This window comes from Amblyomma mixtum, chromosome 2 (assembly GCF_055824585.1).
Source record: "Amblyomma mixtum isolate Tamu chromosome 2, ASM5582458v1, whole genome shotgun sequence".
Lineage (NCBI taxonomy): Eukaryota > Metazoa > Arthropoda > Arachnida > Ixodida > Ixodidae > Amblyomma > Amblyomma mixtum.
The window spans coordinates 45,849,156-45,863,155 of record NC_143013.1 but is presented as its reverse complement, the minus strand read 5'-3'; the positions used below and the strand labels follow the sequence as shown (position 1 = coordinate 45,863,155).

The 14,000-nt window shown below is 51.0% G+C and overlaps 1 non-coding gene across 1 annotated transcript; it reads left to right on the top strand.

Moving 5' to 3' along the window:
* The first annotated feature begins 5,112 nt into the window (after nucleotides 1-5,112).
* On the top strand, nucleotides 5,113-5,185 carry TRNAV-UAC (transfer RNA valine (anticodon UAC)). Its single transcript has one exon. It is a non-coding gene; the product is annotated as a tRNA-Val (tRNA).
* The last annotated feature ends 8,815 nt before the right edge of the window (nucleotides 5,186-14,000 follow it).

Below are 14,000 nucleotides of genomic sequence, written 5' to 3'. Positions count from 1 at the left end.
GAGAAACTTTCGCTCCTCGACGCAATTTGGCGCTATGCGTTTGCAAACGGACTTCGCACAAAGAGGGTCGATCGATCAGGCTGCTAACAACCCTGGCAGTTCCTTCACGCACTTACTTGTGTGGGCAACGAAGTATTGGTAATCGAGCTCATGCTGCATTACCCCTCACCCATGACGCCATTACAGCCACGCGTGCCGAGAGCAGCGTAAAGCACCTCACTCTCAACGCGATTTGTTTCCAGCCCCAATGCTTCCCAAATTAAAGTAACAATTCTTAAGCAAGCTTTTGGCAAACGCATAGCCCCGTTTATGGCGGTGTACTCGCTAGCCAAAAGAGGGCGCTGCATACCCGGCTTGAATTAGGCTGCCTGGATGTCCGCACACTTCCGCTCTCAGGGGTGGAGACACTCTTTGTAATAATGCGACTGAATTGCAAATAGGAAGTACATAGCTGTTTCGCTGATAGCTACAATGTTCTGGCAAATTTGAATGAGTTTTATGCATGGCGCTCCGACTACACGGAAATCGTAAAGTTGTGACGGACCGCTGCGTTCTCCAGTCGTTGGCTACACTGAAAAAGGACAGTAGTTATCTGCTCTTCCTTCGTAGTCCTAATTCTGAGTATCCGGGTCACCGAATTTCGTACAACTATGCTGCGTCTGTCATCCAAACATAAGGACTGCTCACAAGGCCCTCGGGTACGCGAGCCATTTTTTTTTTTTTTTTGCGTAGTTAACACCCGCTTTTACAACATTCTCTGGGATCCCTTTGTCTTAATTTTGCATCACATGTGGAAAATTCCATGCAGTTATGGCAAATTTTTCTTCGAGACGATCCGTCGCCGCAGTCCTTTGGGTGAACAGCTTAGGATACGTCTGAAACCAAAATGTCATATTTTCGTAGCTACTTCCGTCAGCCATGGCTTGTTCCGGAAAGAAAAATCACGCACACGGTTGAGGCTTCCTCTGGACGGTGTTGACTGTACGTAAGTTGATACGGTGTGACGACGTCTTGCTGATTCGTATACCTCCTAGGTAGCCTTATTCCAGGACAAATTTTACTGAAAGACATATTTTTTTTTTTATTTTCAACACATGAAGAAAACACCATTAAAAGCGACTGAGTCACAAAGAAACGTCACAAAATGAGCCCCTGATGACCACTTCGATAACCACCAGGCTAAACTAACAAAGGTAGTTTTTTTTTCCTTTCTTTTTTTCCCCCTTTCTTTAAGCTATTCATACTCATACTAACGACAACTATTTGAGCCTGGAGCAATTATATAACTATACGCTTCGATTCGGCCGGCGTTTTATGCAGGAAAGGCAGAGAAATATTTCAAAACCAAGCTTTGGAACACCGAAAGTTGCGGTGTGCGCAGCGCTTCCTTGGGCTTACGCTCGTTAATGCGAAAGCATGGCATGGCGGCGTTACAAAAGTGACGATTGGTCGAAACGGCGCGACGTCATCAAAGGAAAAAGAATAAGAAATGTTTACCAGCAACTGCACAAACTACAGTGAAATATAATAGAAATAAAATAGAGTTGGAATATAATTAGAATAGAGATGAAATGTTTTCGCACTGCTTACACGTAGGTTCCCTGAGTGCCCGCGGTAATTTTTCGAATTAAAATGTATAAGACTCGAAGCGCTATTGTGAGTATCATGCGCGCAATCGCAGCGTCAGCAACGAGCCGAACACTCAGGCGCTGAAAAAAGCGACGACGCTAAACGCAGTGAGCAGTCGAACAAGTTGAACAGCCCGCAGAAATAAAGAAAATTCAACTCCGCCGTCTCATGCGCATCCCTCATCGTTTCATGCCTCCACTCAACTGATCAAGCCGCACGCCCTAAAGACGAGCTCTTGCGCACGAGTCTGCTTATTTCGTCGTTAGCGTGGCGCTATGGATCGAAACCCGGCGTATTCTACGTGGATGCCTCAGGCCCCCACCATGGGGGATGGTACACAGCCGCAGTCGTCCACCAATCCAAAACAGTGAACGGCCTTACTTTCCGAGCCCGTGACATAACACACGCGGAGGAGGTCGCCACTGCGTTGGCTGCATCTGATTCCAATTCAAAAACAATTATTTCCGACTCGCGAGGGGCATGTCGGAACGTCGAGCAGGGCTGGGTACCGTATCTAGCCTACCGCATTCTTCAAAACAGCGTCTACACCGGTGACCCCGCGCACCGGCGTATCGTTTGGGCTCCCGCTCACATGGGCCTTGAGGGAAATGAGGCAGCTGACGCCGCCGCCCGCGCGCTCTCTCACCGGACATTCCCCTCCGACTTTGACGATCAGGAACTCGAATTTATTCCAGCTTACACCTTCAAAGACATCGTTTTACTCTATCAATCTGGCCATGGTCTTTATCCCCGTCCGTGTAAAGGTCTGTCAAAGGCGGAGGAGCGGCTTCTGCTCCGCCTGTATACTAATACTTTGCTGTGCCCGGCAGCTCTGAAACACTTCGACCCTTCTTTCTCGGGCAGCTGTCCGCACTGTGCGGACAAGTCTTCGGACATCTACCACATGGTGTGGGCCTGCCCCTCCAACCCTGCTATCCCCCCTCACCCCAACCCAACCCGGGAGGACTGGGAGGCGACCCTGCTCGGCTGCTCTGACCTGCAGGCCCAACGGGCCTTGGTCGCGCGAGCCTGGGCGGCGGCCGATGTCACTGGGGTCCCGAACTAGGGACCTCCACCTAGTATTTGTAAGGGCTGGCCCCCTCTGGGTCAGCTCATGCATAACCTCCTGTATTATACCTGTACATAAATGTTTTCCACCACCACCACCGCCGCATCACTGCCACGCGGCCGTCGCGAGCGCAGCAGGAGTCCGGCCGGGGTGTAGGCCAAGCAGTGTTGTAGGCGTTACCAAAAAAAAGTAACTAAATACGTTATTCGTTACGCTAAGAAAAAAGAACGCGTTACCGCCCTACGTTACCTACAAAAAAAGGAAACGCGTTACCGAAAAAAAGTATCGCACGTTACTTTGCCGTTACTCCATGGCCATAAATTTTAATCAGTGCGTCTTCGGTGTAACTGTAACCTATAACTCGTCTTCTCTGCAAGGCTTGTTTTCCAACCAAAAGATCTCAAACCCTGACGACACGCTCATATCTTTCAAGCGAATGGAAACTCCGAATGGTCGCACTCTGCTTGCAACAGAATCTAGGCAGGAAAAGGAGGGAGGCCGTCCTTAGTCACAGTGCTGTGGGGAGTGCGTTGTTCCTTGTTCTGGCCAGGGGAGAGGGGGGGGGGGTTAGACTATGACGGAAGAAAGTTGGAGCGACAGCGTTGTTCAGCAGAAAATTTTTAGAAAGTTTAGTGTAAGGCAGCTCACTACTGCGGGTACAGGAATTAAGAAAGGCCCATTTCCTTTTTTCCTCTACTTCGGTGCTACAGCCGGTTGACAGCAATCCCCTTTTCTGTGCTGTACCATTGTACTCTTTCGAGGCCTCTCTTGGGGCCATGTTGTAGTGGCGACATTCCTGAGTTTACTCAGAAGAGGGAACTGCTTCCACAAAGAATGCGAGTGTCTCCTGGGAACGAGACCTTTTGGCTGGAAAACACGCTGACGGAGAAACCGACTTACAGATTTCTGCAAATGGCCCATTGGTGGCTCGGCAAGCATCCACTCTTTAGAAAGTTGTGTGTGTGAGTAGTTTGGGGGTGAAGACAAGTGTTTGAATGCGTGTTCGTGATTTTTTTTTTAGTTAAGTGCGTCGTCAAGGGCAGGTGTTTTCTGGCATGCATGCGAGCCGCAACAAGGGTCGTCGAGAGTACCCGTAGGCTTTTGGTTATTTGCAACATCATTTCGGCGTTTTTTTTTCTGAAAAAGAGGCGGAGGGGTACAATTGAAATAAAAAGTAACTAGTAACGTGACACCTCACATTACCGAAAAATGTTAACGTAAGTACGTTGCCCGTTACAGTTCCGAAATGGTATCGAGTACGTTACTAAGTTACCGAAAAAAGTAAGGCGTTACCGGTAACGCCGTTACTTGTAACGCGTTACCGACAACACTGAGGCCAAGCGACCCAGCGTCGTCAGCAAACGTCGTGGCAGAGCAGAAAAAAACCTCGCGTCAGGTGGGAAGTGGCATGATGACCACACGTGGAGGCTACGTGTGCGCGTGCTTCTCGATCGTGCTGACTTATTAACTCGTTCATGATTTTTAAGGCAGAAGAAGCCTTTAATGCCTCATCGTTGTAAGCAGGAGTTGTCGACAGAAAGGTCACGCTTTTCAATTGGTCGAAATAGTCGTGACGTCACAGTGCGCGAATTTTAAACGGGGCCAATTTTGCTTTGGCTAGTAGCCACGGCTGCCGCGTTTTGACTGAGACGAAACGCGAAAGGCTCCCGCGTGCTGTGCGATGTCAGTGCACGTTAAAGAACCCCTGGTGGGCTAAATTAATCCGAAGCCCTTCACTATTGCGGGATCGGCTGAAGAAACAAGTATTGTCGAAGCTATTCCTCGAAACGTAGTGAAAAGAGAAGGTGAGCTGTACAATAAACAAGGGTACTCTTCTTTTCGTGAAGAACACATCATGAGATAGTTGGTTGTCCATCACAATTGAAAAAGCGCAAACTTCACGAAGGACACAGAAAGAAAAGACAAGAATTCGGGGGGCGCTTTGGCTCTCTAAAGTGCTGCAAGGCGAAAGCGTTTCCTGGCCACTGTTTGTTTTTGTTTACTTTTTTATTTTTCATATCTTGTTTTTTATTTATTTTTTGCTCCTCTCCTTAATTTTATTGTTTTTTATTTTTATTTTCACATCTCATTTTCATTTTGTTTTTATTTTTGTTTATTTTCTTATATTTATTTTCCTTTTCTTGACTTTCCTCCTTTTAATTTATTCATGAAGCCCATGCATTCACTAGATGCGCCTTTATTCATGCTGGAACCTTGAGCCTTTAAGCAGGGACGCCGAAAGGCGGACGAATCTGCCGACGCGTCTGTCGACACGGCTGCCGACGCGTCTGCTAACGACAGTATGAGGCATTAAAGGCTTTCGCCTTAAAACAAAAGCGCCACAAAACACTCCAGCATTAGAAAAGAAAGCAGCACAGATGATATTGCTCCCGTTTGAGCTCGACGGCGTCCTTGGTTCCGTAGTGTAGTGGTTATCACGTTCGCTTTACACGCGAAAGGTCCCCGGTTCGATCCCGGGCGGAACCAGCGAATTTTTTTTTTAGTTGTTTTTAAAGATCATAGATAACTAACGTTTGGATGCATGGTTCTTGTTTCTAATCATGCATAAGGCATTATTATAGATTGATTACCGCCTGGTATTCTCTTACGCCGCTAAATAATTTATAATCGAATTTCTTTCTCGTGCTGCTTCGGTTTCAACAGCCGACTGAGAACTGTGACGTCAAAATTTGGTTATAGGTCACATGACGCACGGAAAAACTGGAATATAATCGCTGCCGCTTCTACATTCGGTATCATTCCGTCTCTTGAGGAAGGCTGTATTCAGCAATGTAGGGAATGAAAACGATGAAGCAGCGACTGTATCGACGTTTTTCCATGCCTCACGCGACTTAAAATCACTCTTTGACGTCACAGCCATCATTCTGCGGTTGAAACCAAAACAACATGACAGAAAAATACGATTATAAATTATTTACGTGTCATAAAATCACTCGTTGACGTCACAGCCATCATTCGGCGGTTGAAGCCGAAACAGCATTGCAGAAAAATACGATTATAAATTATTCAGCGGTCGCAGGCGAATTCCACATGGTGATTCATGCGTATCATTGTCTTCCATCCACATAATGGTAGAGAAGAAAACATGCCACCAAAATTAGGTGTCGTAAGTATTTTCCTTTTGCAAATGCTTCTTGTCTGGAAAGCCGCAGCGCTCCAGCTAGTCGGGCGATTCTTCTTCGGTGGTGCACGCACTATTCGAGAACTGGCCGCTGAATCTGCATGTTTGAGTTTTCTTGCGTTGTTGGTAGGAGTGCTCCACGCCATATGGGGAACTGGGCCGTTGAGGGCGAACTCTCATGACGTTTCTTTCAAGTCATCTATCCGCTCGAGCGAACGTACCGTTCTTCGTTGCGCTGAGCGAAATATTTTTAAAAGAGTGAAAAACATAAACCGAAACTGCACTGAATGCCTGAAGCGGGTGTCTTGCGTGACGATCAGATGGCATTAAAAAAATTATTGCGAAGATGTTACTGCCTGCCAGTATTCAAAGTTGGGAGAGTTGGAACAAAGGTGCTCGGATCCCACCGGCGGCATTAGGTTGTTTTTTTTTCTTCTGCTTTTATTAATCACCCATTGATCAATCACCCATGGTTTCGGTGTCTGTTGGCTTCCGTCATGCGTACTTTCCAACAATGACTCAGCATAAACGCAAATGTGGACACGGCACGCGTGGACCGTACGTGTACTGCCGCAGCGTCGTAAAGGCCGATTCACACGACGGACCGTTCGCCCGCGGCCCGCGCACTACGTGTGCATACGTCAGCACTTTGAGAGGCGCGCTGGATGCATGGATGGATGGCGGCCGACAGCGCGCCCCTCAAAGTGCTGACGTATGCACACGTACTGCGCGGGCCGCGGACGAACGGTCCGTCGTGTGAATCGGCCTTAAGAAACAGCATGGTCGACCACACAGCCGCACACCGCCGACCACACGTGGCGTCTAGATGCAGAAACCGCGAGTCCCACGAGTTAGGTGAGCGTTAAAGGCAGCACCAATCCACATTTTCTCAGTACTGCTCCACTTATACTGCTGCATCGAAACGCAACCACCAGCCACTAATTCTATACCCGCAGCAGCCATTCCAGTGAAACATCACGGGAGGCATGATCATCTGAGCGACCAGGAACCGGAAGCGTCCGGGACGAATGGGCATGGGGGCAGGCAGCACCCGTGCATTGCTCCCCTGGAGTTCGCCTCGGCCACAAAGTGCTGTGGGCGCGCAGTGGCGTATTCATATCAGCGGGGGGACAAAAGAAGGCGAGGAAACCTCGCACTTCCCGCGCTCTCACGGAAGCGCTGGTTTCTCCTCGCAGCGGCAGCGCACCCGGCAATTGGACCGCGTTGCAGACCACAGCGGTGCCTCGTGGGCCGCACCGGCTCGCCGCAGTTCAGGCGCGGCGGCAGATCCGGACCAGCTGTTGCGCGCGCAAGCAGCGGGCCGCAGTTCCTGCGCTGACGCCGCACAGGGCCCAACCGGAAGTGGTCACGGTCCGCCCGCGCACTGCGCCGCCACCGGGCGAAGTGCTCTCACTGCGGCCGCTCAAAGTATCTTTCGTGGCTGGCGGCGTGGCTTGCCTTCTGCATCGCGTCGTCCGCCACTCTACACGACAACTGCTGCCGCTTCTGGAACGTTTGTTCCGCCACAGATTGCCTCTTTCGCGCACGCCACTCGTCGGAGCAACGAGTCCTTGCTGCCGTTGCTGCGACGGCGTCCACTCGCTGTTCTGCCTTCAACGCGGTCGACGTTTTCTGTTCTTCTTCGAATCCTCGGACCTGCTTCTGTATTCCACATTTTCTCCCCTAGCTTTACGTCTCAACAACTAGGCGCGTTTTTTTTCTTCTTCCCAGTTCCTTATCTCGCTTTCGTTTCTTCCTAACGGGCTTCCTCTTTCTCTCTCTTTCTTTATTCATTATTCAGTCCGCTTTCCGAAATTTCTGTCTTTGCCTGCTCACTGCGGTACGTCTTCAGTCCGCCTGTCTAATAACAACCCCGTCGAGATGATTGTCGTTCTTATTTCCTTGTTCATATCGCAGTCACTTTCTTCCTTACCCCACACATCTTTCTTCCCGTTCACCCGTCCTACTCGGGATTCCCTCGTCAATAGGTCATTGGACGCTCAAAGAGACGAGAGATGAGACAAGGGGTATATACTCTCGGCCGCCGTCCATATTTTCCGACACCGAACGATGATCTCAGCGACCGGCGTCAGCCAATATGCGGCCGCTGGGCGAGGAGGAGGAACGTGCGTTGTTTCTCAGCGCCACGCCTCGCAAATACCGCCAGCCAGGAATCGCGAGCTGCATTCGCGGAATATGAGAAGACAGACAAATTTGAGCAAATGTGTTTAATGACTGTCATATGTGCGGCAGCTGTGCGATGGCAAATATTGCTCGCAGGGCGTTTACAGTGCAATGACGATTGCCGAATAAATGAGTAATAGAGACTGATCTGTCCACGGTCTGCCAAAAACGCAAGACCATATTTAAGGGATATCTGTAGACAGCCTATAGGCAACTGTCTGCAGAGGGTCGAAGAGACAGAAGTCTAGATACTCTCCATACACAAGCCTACTAACTACGTATAGCCACAAATCAAAATATTGTCTATAAACTGCCCATATGATCTGTCTACTGGATATATTATCAGAGTCTACGGACACTCTGCAGACTGTCTAAAGATAAATCACCACCAGCCAATTTCTCACTCAGTCGATGTTACGTGCAGGCAGCTTTGCGCACTCTGCTACATCGCTGCAAGGTTTCAGGGGGGCGCCGCAACGGATGAGCGCGCAACAAAGACCGGGAAGGTTTGCAAGAGGCAGCCCCAGCCATTATGCGAAAAGGGGTGCCCTCGTCCGCGCTGGTGCACTGGGGGAAAGGCGCGCACTGCACCGACGAGGTAGTGCCCGCCGCCGCTGCGTTTATAGCTGGCACTCGCGAGGGGGAGCCGCACGCATGCGGTCAGAGCCAATTAGTTAGCCGCCGCCCAGCAAGCAAGCAAACTGTGGTCATTTCCCGGAACACGCGAAGCGGAAGAAGCCACGCCGCGCACATATACGGCCACCTGGGATGGGGAAGCCAGCAGCCGGTGGGTTTCGGCGGGGAAAAAAGCCAGTGTGCGCCACGCGTGCGACGGACCGGCAAAAAAAAAAAAAAGGGCTCGGAGAACAGCCGAGGCCGCAGGGCTGCTTTCGCTGCACGGTGACTTGCGATACCATGGCGCGAGACCGAAAGGGTTGGAGCCAAGAAACGGCCCTGTAGGCAGCGTGTACCTGCACGCGCGAATGTCTATTTCCCCCCTTATTTTACTTCCTTCCTTTGCAACGCAACTCAGGTGTTCACCCGGAGTGAGGCAATTACGGCTGCTTTCATTTGCGCACACACTATCCTAACGTAGACCACCATAGACCGGGTTTCCGAACTTGCGACGGGAAGGACACACGAGAAAGAGATGCGTCTCCCATGGCAGATGTGCGGCCATTTCTACCGACGCTGCACTGGCCGCCCATACTTATCAGGAAGGTTGCACCAGTGTTTAGGCTAGCATGTAAAAGCGTCAGGCAAGACAGTGTCTCACCCCGTTGCCCAGTAAGTGATGATGACTCAACATGGTGCGCCTTGCTCACACGCGCCACAGTCGGGCACGGTCAGGTGATCGCTCAGGACCCGGGTTCAATACCGGCCCCCGCGCCCGTGTTATGTGCGGCGTCAGCGCACATTAAACAATTCCAGGTGGTTCCCACTATACGGCGCCACCCATAGCCCATGGGTCGCTTTGGGGCCATCCGTTTGACACAGAATGCTCAAAGTGGTGTCACTGACTTGGAATGTTCCCGAGGGTAAAATTAGTAAATTATATGTAAAGTCCAAAATATGTGTGCGATTCGCACCGACAACATTTCCGCCCCCCAACAGTGCATACCGAGGACCTTCAGACGTCCATTACGGCCCGAACAGTTTGTCGCAGCGGGTTCCGTATGGATTGAAACGATTAGTCGTGTTGTGATGCAGTCGTTCATAAATTTACTAACTGAAATATTCTGGACATAGCGAAGGTGGCTGAACACCACTATAGAAGTACAAAATCCATGAGGTAGATGGCGCTGTTTGTGTCTTAGAAGTATATCTATACTGGAAAGGCCAGATCAGGAAGGAATAGTTATATGATAACTCAATATGCAGTGCCCGACTCTTTGAAGCTAGGTCAGGGTGTCTTAGAGCGCGCAGCTACAAAAAGAAATTTAACGAAGAATATCGCACATGTGCTGTGTGTGGTAAATCTGCAGAAATAATTGAACACCTCATACTCAAATGTGATGGTATCCATCCGGATGCCGATGCAGGCATAGTCATTCTTCCTGAGGCTCTGGGGTTTAGAGATAACAATAGTCATGTAAATAAATCTGCGGTGGAAGTTAGCAAAAAGCGATTGGAAGATTGGTGGCTGAAAAACAAAGCGGTCACTTAAGGTTAGAAGAGGAGGAAAACGTGTTGGAATATAATGGCGAATTTTAATGACAATATACGGCAGTGTTAAACAAAATAAAGAAACAAAAGCCGAACATGGTGGGAACTGCCACCACCCCGTTTCAAAGGGGGCGTTCCTATCTTCCACCCATCCGACCGCTGCGGTGGCTCTGTGGTTATGGTGCTCGGCTGCTGACCCGAAAGTCGCGGGTTCGATCCCGGCTGCGGTGGTTGAATTGATAGGGAGGCGAAATTTCTAGAGGCCCGTGTACCGTGCGATGTCAATGCACGTTAAAGAATCCCAGGTGGTAGAAATTTCCGGAGCCTTTCACTATGGCGTCTCTCATAGGCTGAGTCGCTTTGGTACGTTAAACCCAATAGCCGTAGCTATCTTCCATCCATGCTTCCAAGGGAAACATCCACAGATGTTTGGATTTGGTCTTCTCCACGTTTGCTCACCACACAGATGTAAGCACTTGAAATTCCAGTAGCAGTAACACTGAGGCAGTGTTGGGGGAGAATTGTTTTCGCATGTTGGTTACTCCGCGTTCGGCGGCGTATATTACGATGTACATGTCACTAATTTGCCCAACTGCGAACGAAGCACGATTGCAGCCCTTTTCGTTTGGCTCTTCGTGCATCGAAGGCTTCGCTCAGGGCATAACCGGTGTTTACGGCCGGCTAGCAGCACGAAAGATTGACAATGCCCGGTGCGCCTGGCATACGCCACATGCACGTCGGCGTCGCTTACATCCTCGCCCGACGGTGGCTTGTGTGCGCGGGGAGGAAGAAGGGAGTTGCCTTGCTACTACGCGAGTCGTATGACCCATTGTCTGGCGCCTTTGTCTCCCGCCATGGCCGGGCGTGCATGCAGGGGAGTGCTGCGTGTCACGTTGCGTACGAGCGACTCTGCCAGAGAACGCCATCCGTGGCCGTTGCTGTTGCTGGGCGTATCCATCACGTGCACCCGTCGCCGAAGGTCCATCAGCCAGCGGGCGCCGTCGTCGAAAAGAAGAAAAAGCAGCGCGTCGGCTGGCTGCGGGCTCCGAAAACAACTGCCGTATTTTCTTCTCCCGCTTTCTAGCGTGGCCCGCGCAGCTCGTGGCTTCTACGCTGTGCTCAGGCACCCAACTGCAGGTTCGAGTTCCGAGGGTCCCGTCGCCACCCGTGCACCGCTGCGGCGCACACTCAACCTACGCAGGGCTCGCTCCGAGGCAACAGGCTTCGAAGCTCACAAAGGAAACGTTTTTTGACGCCGTCCTCCAGCGACGCCACGTAGACGGCTGGCGTAGCTCGCACGTCGCAAACTCAAGATTAGTTTAGTTTGGTTTATTGGGGTTTAACGTCCCAAAGCGACTCAGGCTATGAGAGACGCCGTAGTGAAGGGCTCCGAAGGCAGATACAAACACGGACGTTGAGTGTTCCTTCTGGAAGGATGAGGTCTGGGACCTTACAAAAAGGTTTGTTCACTCCCGTCACGATTACTACCGACTACGCTGCCACCGAAACCGCTGTCATTCCGCAGAAACAGAACTGCTCAAACAAGGTTAACGAGCTCGCTCTCTTTAGTCTCCACCCAGTAGTGCGCAGCGCACGGGCGTGCATCGCGTAGCATCCCACGCAGCGCCCTGCCGCGACGGGATGAGGCGCGTGCAAAGCAGGCCACGACACGCGGCAGCCCTGCGCTGCAGATACAGAACACAATCACCCACACCGGCCGCTCCCACGGTCCCCGCGAGGCATCTCTGCACCACTGCAACCAAATCCGTGCAGTGTGGCGCAAGCCGCAGCCTCCGAACTCGAGCCGTAGCTTCCGCGCCGATGCTGCGCGCTAGTGCGCACATGTAAGTGCACGGGTGTGAGCGCGTTACTACGCGTCGGGGCGCATGCTAGTCAGTGGCGGCTCCCGCGCTGTTAAGGCGAGCCTCACGATCGGCGCGTTGCAGGGCGGGTACCGAGTCCGCGGCGGCGGCGCGCTGTTTTTCTCGTTTGACGTTGCCACCGGGGCCGCCTCGAGTGCGCGGAGCGTGGGAACTCGGAGGCCCGATCGGGACTTCCGTCGGCTGGCCCTCGACGTTGCCTCCGCCGTGGCCAGCCTGGATGAGCTCTGGCGCACCCCAGTTTTCCGGGTACGGTGAGGTAACGATCGCGTACAGTCGAACGCCGGCCGCGAAGGTCTCCGTGCGTGAGAGATTGCGGAGCAGTCTGAGCCATCCTATAGGGCTGTGAATCGCAGATGCCTTGTTGAGGACCGCTGGGACGTGGGTTTAGTGAACAGCATTTGCGTTGACATACTTACACGCTTACGTAGGTGCGCTAGCACAGCCACTTTGCTTAGCTTACTTTAAACCCTCATAAACCATAAACCGAACCACGTAACTCACCAAAATAACCAAAATTTGATGGGCCACGGAGTCGAGGCTAACGGCGTTTTCAAAATTCTAGAAACTCATAAGGATATTACTTACGGTGGGCTGCATTCCCCTGAGTAATTAAGGAGGGTATAAGTAATAATTAAAAAGTTAACTACTGACTATAAAAAGCTAACTAGTAAACTTTTTAACTATTAAAGGTTAAAGGAGCGTGCTCTTATTTAATAGCGGAAATCGAACCTATACTGCGCGTCGACGACAGGCCACAAATGTTGCCAGGATGGCTGCGCTCTGCTGACACAGATCGTTTAGAATCGGCGTACTTCGCATATGTTCAAATGCGCCGTGTAACTGTCAAATGCATCGGCGAGTTCCGCACGTGTGCTGAATGTGCTACATATAATGGACTACATATAATATAAGAAAACAGTGGCAAATGGAATGGAAAATGTGTTAACGGAAGAGAAATAACAATGCTTCTAAACCTACAAAGTTAGTAGTATTTTTTAAGCTAATCTTACAAACTTATACGATGTCCACCGAGAAGCGAGGCAGTTACTGCACCCTATCCTTGCCTAAAAAACAAAACACAGAAAGAAACTCAGAAATAATAGGTCCGCGGCATTCGTAAGTCCACCCGCACGACAAGAAAAACAGTAACAGAGCGCAGCGGAAGAGAGAGGGAAAGAGACAGAAAAGAAGGCCGTACGATCGATGGGCGCCTAATAGGAACCGAGTCATTGGGGCACGGTCGATCGCTTCTTGAGCGACTAGCCCGCCCCATTCCTTTAGTCAAGCTCACCTGCAGTCAGGTAACGGGCACCGACACATAGGGGGCGCCAGCGCCGTGGCCACTAACATCTGCCTCAACTTTTGGATTTCGCGTTTTTTCACCTCAGCTCGCAATTCCCGAGGCCATGTACAGCGCTTTGATTTCTCCGCGTGTGCCGCCATGTTTGTGCTATATTATTTTCGAGCCGTACGTGCGCAGAGCCAGCCTTGCTTACATGCCACCAGCGTGCCCGGCTCTTTCAGTGCGCTCGCGGGCGTTTTGTTTGAAATATTTAAACAGACTCCCTCCCCATACATCCTGCTTTTCCCTGTCGGTTCTTCACGTGCAAGTGCACATACGCCCCACACAGCCTAGCAAGCACAAGCACGCACACACAAGGACGGGCGCAGGCATGCAAAGTGAATCCGAGGGCGGCGTCGCGCCAAACTTTCATTTTCCGGCACGTTTCAAACACATGTCGCGCCCCGTCCCTGCGAATTCACCCCACCGTCGTCCTCACCCGAACCGCCACCCACAGGGGACACCGGATGGGCATCCTGCCTTTACAAAAGCGATTCCGGGAATCTCGCGCACGGTTGAAAATATCTGCGCGGTCGTTTTCACCTTTTTGCTTCCTGAGTGATATGAAAGGCTTTTGTTTTTTTG